The following is a 10655-nucleotide window of genomic DNA, read 5'->3' on the forward strand; positions in this document are numbered from 1 at the left end:
AATATCCCTGACCAACCCTCAAAATGCTCAAGGACATCAAAAACAAGGGAAAATATAAGAAACCCTCACAGCCAGGCAGGGCCAAAAGAGACATAATGATTATGTCTCTTTTTTTGTTTGTTTTGGACCCTCAACTTTATGGTCAACTAATATTCGATAAAGGAGGAAAGACTATCCACTGGAAGAAAGACAGTCTCTTCAATAAATAGTGCTGGGAAAATTGGACATCCACATGCAGAAGAATGAAACTAGACCACTCTCTTGCACCATACACAAAGATAAACTCAAAATGGATGAAAGATCTAAATGATTGTTGTCTCTTTTACATCACTAATGTAATGTGGTATCCTGAAAGCAATCCTGAAACACAAAAGGGTAGTAGATAAAAACTGAAGACAAATGAGTGAACCATGAACTCTGGTTAATAATATGGCGTTGATATTGTTTCATGAAGAGTAACCATGTGCCATACTAAAGCAAGACGTTGATAATCAGAGAAATTTGGTGATGCTGCATGTGATTACTCTTTACACTATATTCTTAATTTTTCTGTAAATCACAAACTGCTCTTAAAAAGGAAGTTTATGGGACTCCTGGGTGGCTCAGTAGTTGAACATGTGCCTTTGGCTTAGGGCGTGATCCCAGATTCCCAGGATCAAGTCCTGCATCGGGGTCCTTGGATGGAGCCTGCTTCTCCTCCCCCTGTGTCTCTGCCTCTCTATCTGTGTCTCTCATGAATAAATAAATAAAATCTTTTTTAAAAAGGAAGTTTATTCTCAAAATGAAGTGATTTGAAATATATGTCCATTTGTTTCTGTCTTTAACAATATCTTGCATCAAAATATATATTATTTCTCTTCTATAGAATAAAGAAATTGAGTCATGCAAAGGAGATATACATGATTCACTGAAAGTCTCAGGTTACTTCTCTAAATAATTCACTTGATACTTAAGGTGATCAAGATATGAATAATGCTTAATAATGCAGTCTTTTAAATTGCAGAGATGGGAAAGTCACAATTTCAATGAAATATAGGGGTTATCTAAAATTTCCTTCCGAATTACATTTTAATTATTAAAAATAAAATGCTCATTTAAAATTTTAATCAAATTCTATATCCACACTGCATGTAATCATTTGATTCTAGATGGATTTCCTCTTTCAGGCTTACTTGGTCTGTCCTTATATCAGCATAATTACAAAGGGCACTCGTTATTTCTTTGCTTGTATTAAAAGAGATGTATCTCCAAAGAAGCTCACAAAACTGTTACATGGATAAATGTAGATCAGTTTCATTTGGTCTTTATATTTAAGAAAATACTCTTATTGTGTTGTTTATTCAACAACACTGTTATCCTCCTGATCAAGATCAATAAAAGTTCTCATCTATTTTCCTTCATAGGAAGGTTGGAGTTTTGTCATCTCATTGCACAAAATTGATGAATTAACACGTGGTTCTGTAAAAAGCACTTGCTTACCTGAAAGATAATTCTCTTTCGGAACCTCCCTTTTTCGCCGCTTCTTTCCATGTCATTCTGTCAAAAGTTAGGTTTTATTTTCTAAGCAAGATGGAAATTCTAAAATGCCATACAAATACAATGTATTATCATTATATCATTAGTATTCTTTTTTTCATTTCTTATTTATTTTTTAAAGATTTTATTTATTTATTTATTCATGAGAGACACAGGGAGAGGGAGAGAAGCAGAGACAGAGGCAGAGGGAGAAGCGGGCTCCACGCAAGGACCCCAATGTGGGATTCGATCCCAGGTCTCCAGGATCACGCCCTGGGCCGAAGGCAGGTGCTAAACCGTTGAGCCACCCAGGTGTCCCTCACTTCTTATTTAAATAAATGTTTGTTTCTATCTATGTAATCTACCAGACTGGGGCTACCACACAGACGCATTTGGGAGGAAAACAAAAGAACAAACAAATAACTGTACAGGATTTTTAATCGTTTCCTTTTTAGTGCTTTTATTTTTGTTGTTGCTGTTTGTTTTTTCCTTTTCCACTGTTTTCCTCCTGAATTTAGCTTTTCCCTTTACTGATGCCATCATCCTCCTTGGGAGCCCCAGACATTATAAGCAATAACAAATTCTGCACAGACCCTACACCCTGGGACACCCCTCAAAGTATTCTTACTTTGGATAAACCTGCCTAATCTGAAGTTAATATTTTCTAAAGAGACCAAAGGCTAGTCAGGAATAACTAGATCTTCAAACCAATGGAGTGACCAATATGCAACTTGCATGATTAATAGAACAGACCTAATATATATAAGTAATAAATCATAGCATGCAGATATAGCTAGTGTTTAGTTCTCATTATCTAGAAACAGAACCCTTAGCATTTGCAATTACCCACTGCCGGAGCCCTTGGATTCCACAGGCACCTAAATATAACAGTGGATGACAAGGCAGTAACACAAGGCAGTAACACAGATGGAACCTGGGTGCTTCAACGATCTTGTGCTACAGAGCCATCTAGCCACCTTGCTAGACCTACCTCCCTATTGTTATAACAGAGCAAAATAAGTTTATCTCTCACTTGAGCTTCAGTGCCTACTGGTTATATTCCTACCTAATAAAGAAATCTGTACCTAGAAATGGGATAAAACAGTAACAAAACCTAGGATAGGAAGCACGAGTCAGAATTGGACAACACATAGTGAGAAACAGGAGGGAGACCTGGCAAATCTGATCACGCCATGGCAGACCATTTGGTAAAACGGTCATTTGGAAAGCTGGTAATGTTATTTCCTGCATCTCTAGATCTAGGGAAAGTTATTAGAAAATTTCAGAGAACTTTTTTATGTTGGCTACTTACTGTTGCTTTTTGCAAGGTACCAAGGAATGGGACGAAACTAAGCAAGACTTAAGGAATCTGCAAGCAGAGATGGACCAGCCCTGCTCTGAGGCACTCTCTGACCACTAACCACAGTAAGATATTGACAGAGTCCAGTAAGCAAGGGCTTTAGAAGATTGGACAAGGCAGCAGCATCTGTAGCTTAAATAGCTGAAGATAAGGCTTCATGGTGACCTTTCTTTATTATCTCACTTTTAGAGTTCTCTGTCAGTGAAAGCAAAGCTTCTAACTAACTAATGCTAAGTTATTTCAGCTCAACTGCTGAAAGAATGAAGGGCCAAGGACAGAGATCAGGAAATGAAGAGATTCTCCAGTAAATTGACAAGATCCTTGGCTATGGAAACTTTTTCACATAACTCACAAGACCAAACAGACTGGATGTTCTAAGTTTTTAAGAAAATTGTATGGTAAATGAATTCACAAGCCTGGCTTACAAAAGCAAATAATTACTTTAAAGCAATCCCAGATTCTAATCCTTGCAGAAAGGAATTTCTAAGACTTTCCTAAATTTTCTCTAATGAGTATATCATAATTCTATTGTCAAGCAATAGAATAAAAAGGATTTTCTTGTGTTTAATTGTGTAAATATGAAAATTCAAAAATCATTGATGTTTGTAAGCATTATTTATAGTAAATAGTAATTCTTGAAGGCTTGGCTTCATAAAGCCAGGAAGCAGATATTCAGCAAGAAGCACAGTCTATAAGAAATAATGCATATGAACAACCAAGTATATAAAATATAATAATGTTTATAATAATGTTCCAGGAAAAGTATGTGCAAAATGGTATGAGAGTATTCTAAGTGAAGAAGTTAAAGAGTTAAAAAAAAAAAGAAAAAAAAAACAAGAAAATCGGGAAAAATGTGTATATAATAGGAAAAAACTAAAGATAGAAACTGAGATGAGATTATAAAGAATCTGGCATGTCCTGGACTCTGAAGTCTGGGTTTTACCTTTTAAGCCAATGTGTCCCACTGATCAATCAACATCCCACAGATGATTCATAGAAAATTTCATGAGGATTGTGACAGTATTGTCATTTTAGTGATTTTTTATTTTATTGGATATTATAAAAATATGACCAGCACATAAATGCTATACTTTCGTGACTACTATTACTTAGGATGGTATTAAGCTGGCTGCTGCTATTGTAACCCACCTTATGCAGAAGTAAAGGTTGTGTTCACACAACCTTTGTGTTCACACACATAGAAATGTTTCACACTTTCAGGGGTTAAGCCATCAATCATAACCAGTTGGAAATCATTACTTAGGTGATCAGTTACTAGAATGTGAAGTATTAGTTTCTATGTAAACAGCCAATTTAAAATTTCCAGACACTGACTGCAACTGGACAAGGAAATTTTAAATTCTGACAAGGGTTATGGCAATTAAGTAGACAATATGGAAAAGAAAAAAACCAAAATTGCTTACCATCTGTCAAAATAAATGGACCCTGTGTATAGATTAATCGAAAAATCCAGAAACATAAAAAGGAAAATAGTCAATCATTCAATTGGATGACACATTTAAATGACCCAGCTCTCAAAATCAATGCAAGAAATTTGTAAAAGGGTGGCAAAAGAGAAGTTCTGAAAGCAGCCTTGGATTTTAAATACCAAAAGTTCAATCTTCAATGGAAAGGTTCTATGTCAAAAATTCATGTGGAATGGAAATAGGAACAAGGTCCCTATAAGGATGAAAGCCTGCCATCATGCAGGAAAACACTCTTACACATGACTGAACTCTCCATACAGTGGGGAGACATATCTTAGCCATAATTCATTCAACTCGAATGTTTTGCTCATTTTTTTTCAGTATTTACTGCCTTTCTGAGATCTTACCCTCCCAATAAAACTATTTATATTTGGACTATACTAAAAAATCAAACTGAGAAGTTCCTGTTGCAACTATGCTCTCCGATATGTGAAAGCTTACAAATCTTTCAGCCTTAAGGGAATAAAGCCATATCATTTTAAGAATATGCAAATCCAAGTGAATGTCAGGGGGAAAATAGAATCCTCTTTTCCAAATCTAATCTTTGAAGACTACAGATTTAAATACATCTTTAATTTACTATTCCAATAATGTGAGGTAATAGAATTATATGTAATTGAATGTTCTCTGTATTTATGAAAATTAAGTGATGTCTTAAAATAGTTATTTTTAATTTGAAATCTATTTATGCTGCTAGAAAACCTCTACTGGATTTCTGGATAGAAATGAACATATAAGACCATCACCACAGCAACCAAACCTGTAAATAATATTGTGCTAGTCACAAGGAGTACAATATATGCTGTTTCTAATATTTCTGCCTTTACCTCTTATCATCACTAATTTATGTGCAACCTAACTCTAAATTTCGCATGTGAAAATTGTCCTATTCAAATTAAAAATTACATAGAAGTCCTAGTATTTTTCAAATATAGATTCAAATTTATTCCATAAGACACTAAGTAGTGACCTTTGCTGATTAATCATAGTTATTAATATAACACTTTTTTTTAAAGATTTATTTATTTATTTATTCCGAGAGAGAGAGAGGCAGAGACACAGGCCGAGGGAGAAGCAGGCTCCATGCAGGGAGCCCGACATGGGACTTGAACCCAGGTCTCCAGGATCACACCCCGGGCCACAGGCAGCACTAAACTGCTGTGCCACCAGGGCTGCCCAATGAAATACTTTATTGAGATGCAGCTTGGTACCTTGAAAAGTAACAGTCTTTGGAGTTAAGATAAATCTGGAAACTAATCACAATTCTGCCGTGATGGCATTTTTCCTCCTCTGAAAATATGAATAAAAGTATAATCGTTATGAAGAGTAGGGATAATATATACAAAAAGAAGGGTACATATTGAATACTTAGTACACAATATATTTCATTATATTGATAGAAAAATAAGTATGCAGTATTTTTTAAAGTACATGAAGCAACTTCATCGACTATTATGATTCTGTTACATTATTCTCATGTATAATTTTTAAGTTTGGGACCAAAAACTGATCTTTCCTACTTTCTTTTTAAACTTTTTTTCCTAGAAAATAAGAACCACTGTCCCACTTTAGTTCATCCCTGTGGAGCAGTCAGTCACAAGTTCTGTCTCACCATGGGAACATAGTTCAGGCTCAGCCTATCAAGGTCCTCCTCTCTCGGACCTCACACTGTATCACTGTGGATATATGAATCAAGCCCAGCAGTCAGTACCTGAAAAGATCATCTCTCAGTGGAGTTGCCAATGATAAAGGATCTGAGTCTGGCACTATTTTAGGCCATCTCATCCACCTGCAAGAGTGAGCTTATGCATAAAATAAAACTGAGCATGAGCTAGCAAAGTGATGGAGATAAATGTGGTACATAGGATATTTGAGGTCTATAGTCCAGGTTTTTCAATTATATTAACCACTAAAGGCCTCTTTCCTTATGTTCATTTGAGTTGAATTTCTGTCATTCACAATAGGACATGATGGTTCTTTCAAAAAGCTTTGTTACCGTTGACATAGATTTACAGTCAACTTGGAATTAATGTTTACATATGATGTGAAGTAGGGTAGGTCAGAGTGATGACTTTATTTTTTTACAAAATATACAACAGTTCAAAACATTATTAAAAAGACTCCAGGAGCACCTGGATGGCTCAGTTGGTAAAGCTTCTGACCGGCTCAGGTCATGAACCCAGGGTCCTGGGATCAAGTCCCATGTGGGGCTCCCTGCTCAGTGGGAAGCCTGCTTCTCCCCTTCCCTCTGCCCCAATGCTTGCTCTCTCTAATGCTCTCTCTCTCTCTCTCAAATAAACAAATAAAAACTTTAAAAAAAATACTCCATTTCTGTGATGTTTGTTGAGTTTACCATTTTCATAAGAACATGAGTTGGTTTCTTTGCTCCCTTCTCTGATCTCTAGGTCTAATTTGCCCATCTTCTGTCAATACCACCCTGCCTTAGTTATAGTAGGTTTATAGAAATTCTTGATACCAACTAGAGAAAGTCTTTTCATTTGTTGTTCCTTAGGATTACCTAGACCATTCTTAGCATTTTGCATATTCATATACATTTTGGGATTGTTTTGTCAATCCATTATTTTAACTTCTGGAATATAATGAGCATTACATTGAATTAATTTATCAATTTGGAAGAGTATCTTTAAAATAATGAGTTTTCCAATCCATGCACGAGGTCTCCACTTATTTGGATCTTTTGACATCTATCAATTGTATTTTATTGTATTTTATAAAGAAGTCTTATGTTAAATTTATTCTTGGGTATTTTATGTTCCTGAGGCATTTTATAAATGTCATTTATTTTTGTATGTTGCTTTTCTGTCCAGAAATCTTGTTAAATTCACTCAATAATTATATAGTTTTTTTATTATCCATATACCTAATCATATTACCTATAAATAAATGATGTTTCCAGTCTTCCTCTGTAATGTTTATATCTTTTATATCTTCTTCCTTTTTCAGTGCACTGGATGAAAACTCTTGTTCAACATTAAATAGCAGTGGTGATAGTGAACATCCTTGTCTTGGGTAGCCTGGGTGGCTCAGCAGTTTAGCGCCGCCTTCAGCCCAGGGCCTGATCCTGGAGAACCGAGATCGAGTCCCACGTCGGACTTCCTGTATGGAGCCTGCTTCTCTCTCTGCCTGTGTCTCTCTGTCTCTCATGAGTAAACAAATAAAATTAAAAAAAAAAAAAAAGAATACCCTTGTCTTATTCTTTTCTCAAGATGAAAGCCTAATTTTTTTCAATTGTTGGCTCTAGGGAGATACTACCTAGGACATCCAAAATAAAGAGGAAATAATTTTTATAAGGAAAATATGGTAGGTGGAGTATAAAGGAAAATGGATGGAATACATTTTTTTAAAAAAAGAAGGAAAAAAAGAACATAGAACAAATTTAGTTTGGGTATAATTACTAAAAAGTAAAAAAGTCCTTTCCAGTTCTCTTGAACATTTTAATACTGATAAACGTTATAGTTTCCAGGCACCATGATTTAGAAAACAGTATTTTGGGGCAGCCCAGGTGGCTCAGCAGTTAAGCGCCTGCCTTCAGCCCAGTGTGTGATCCTGAAGACCCAGGATCGAATCCCAAGTCGGACTCCCTGCATGGAGCCTGCTTCTCTCTCTGCTTCTGCCTGTGTCTCTGCCTCTCTCTCTGTGTCTCTCATGAATAAATAAATAAAAAATAAATAAAGAAAGAAAGAAAAGAAAAGAAAACAGCATTTTTTCATGCAGCTTTCAATCAATTTTTTCTGAACAAAGACTTCTGGTCATTTCAATTACTATAATCCAAGATATGTAGAGATGTTCACATAATCAATCCAAAAAGGGTTATTAAAACAGTAAAGTCTTAAAATCAATTAGTTTTCCTAATACTTTTCATCTTCTGTGACTCAAATCTCACTTTCAAGACTAGATTTTTAAGCCACTCTCTTCCATCCAAATTAGGCTTAGTATCTTTGGTAGCCGGCTTCCCAGATGGTCACCAACAACTCTCACCAAATGAGAATTCACACTTTTTAATAACACTGACCCACTCAACTGCAATGAATAAGACTGACATGTAACAAGCAAGATATTTCAGGAACTAATGGTGTCTTACTTTCAGAGGTAAGTCATAGAAGGCATTGATATTTCTTCTTTGCTCTTTCTTAAATCACTTATTCTGTGGGAAGCCAACCACTATATTGTAAGGACACTCCACAGCCTTATGGAAAGGCCTCTTGCTAATAGCCACTACCAATTTGCCAGTCATGTGAGTAAACTATCTTGGATGTGGATCCTCCAGATCCACTTAAGCTTTCAGATGACCCAGCTCTGTCCAACATCTTGACTATGATTTAATGAGACTCTGAGGCAGAATCATAGAGCTAAGCTGGTCTCATTCCTAATACAAGCAAACTGAGATAATAGTTGTTTTTTTAAATGCTTATCTAAAATTCTGAAGTAATTTGTTACAAAGTAATAGATAATTCAAAATTCTTCCTATTTTCTCCTATGTATATATACATATTTCCTATATATCTCCCATATATATAGAAAATATACATTTTCTATACATTTTCCACATTTTCATATATACATTTTCATTTTGTATATACATTTCATATATACACTTATATACATTTTCATTTCATATATACATTTATATGTACATTCATATATACATATATATTGCCTTTATTATAACACTTTATTTCCATTTTTTTATTGTATTTCTCCCTACAGACTTAAAGCTATGTGAGAAGAGAAACTTTCTCTTTTGTTTACAGTGATAAATTCAGGCTACAACGGTGATTCTCACTTAGTAGATGCTAAATAAATATATGTGGTAAGAAGGAAGACAGGATGTTTAGAAGGTAGGAGAGTAGGAAGAAGAGATAAAGACATTTCTTTCTATTTGACCAAAATCTCTCAAGTTTTGCATCAATGAATATGGGTAGTCCTCATATCTTTTCCACAAAATGCATTAACCACTTCTTAAAGTAAATCTAACAGAAATTAAATGTGATTCACTAACACAAAATTTATTCCAAAGTTGTTCTTAAATTATGCCATGATGCTTTTACTTATGACTTAAGGAACAACGATATTTTTAGTTCAGTATAGAATCAAGTATGGTTTCCAAAAGAACCAATGGCCTACACCAAACCAAGCAGTTAGTCTTCCAAGACAGCGTTGTTGGTAAGACCCCCATTATCTCCTATTTACAACTGTATTATTAGCTTATAGGGAGGCTTTGAATTTATTTCTTGGGAGCCAGGGTTGTAATAGCAGGCAGATCCAAGATGTAAGGTATTAGAGAGATAAAACTTGGGAACTCTGGCCCCAAATCACCTGACAGCTCCCTACATATCTACAAGGATGCTTAGGTTTAAAAATCTATGTAGAAAAAGAAAAAAAATGATGTAGGATGAAGTTGCCATTGAAGGTACACTACTGGTGAAATGTCAAAATGTCTTTTAATATCCTGTGATGTTGACATTTAAATTGAAATCATTTGCAGTTCAGAAATACTGAAGAAAGTTGCAGAAACCGAGTAAGATGCTTTGTTTAACTGGAGGGACAGTTTGCCATGAAAGAGAACTTCCATGTTCTCACTTCAATGTGAAGCAATTGAAACACTGAATGAATTCAGTGGAAGGAAGAGTTGAAAGCCATAGGTAACCTTGAATAGGTAAAAAGCTCTACAGAAATTCACATAAAGCTTTGGGAATTTGAATCAATTTTATATCAGTCATAAAGTGCAGAAACATCCCAGGTAACACATTGAAACAGATGATAAAAGTTAGTTCATTACAAACAACATATGCCATTGTCTGAATGGTCTGGTTAGAAAAAAAACCTGTTCAAAACAGGGAAATGGGCAAAAGACATGCCTGGGTGTCTTTTCAGTGAGATGCTTCAGTAAAATGTTGCCTACGGATCCCTCCAGGAATTACCTGGTTGTATAAAATGTTCTCCTTTGATTGCCTTTCCACTGACAAGGCAATTTTAGGACTTCCTAGAGACAGAAGTTAAACTGCAAAAGACTTGGTAGTAATGCAAATGATTCATGTCCGTCGCAATGCAAATGTGTTATTTTTCTGGTAGAGATATAATTGATTCTCATCAGATAGAAAAGATCACCTCAAAGAGTACATTTTACTGCTCTATAGGTTGATATTAACAGCCTGCTATATACACACACCCACACACACACACACACAGAATGGAGGTAACTAAGAGTTTCTTAGTTACTTTAGTCTTCATATTTTTCTGTGACATCTTCCACATATGTTTAGCTTGAGGAA

This window comes from Vulpes vulpes, chromosome 13 (assembly GCF_048418805.1).
Source record: "Vulpes vulpes isolate BD-2025 chromosome 13, VulVul3, whole genome shotgun sequence".
NCBI classification, from domain to species: domain Eukaryota; kingdom Metazoa; phylum Chordata; class Mammalia; order Carnivora; family Canidae; genus Vulpes; species Vulpes vulpes.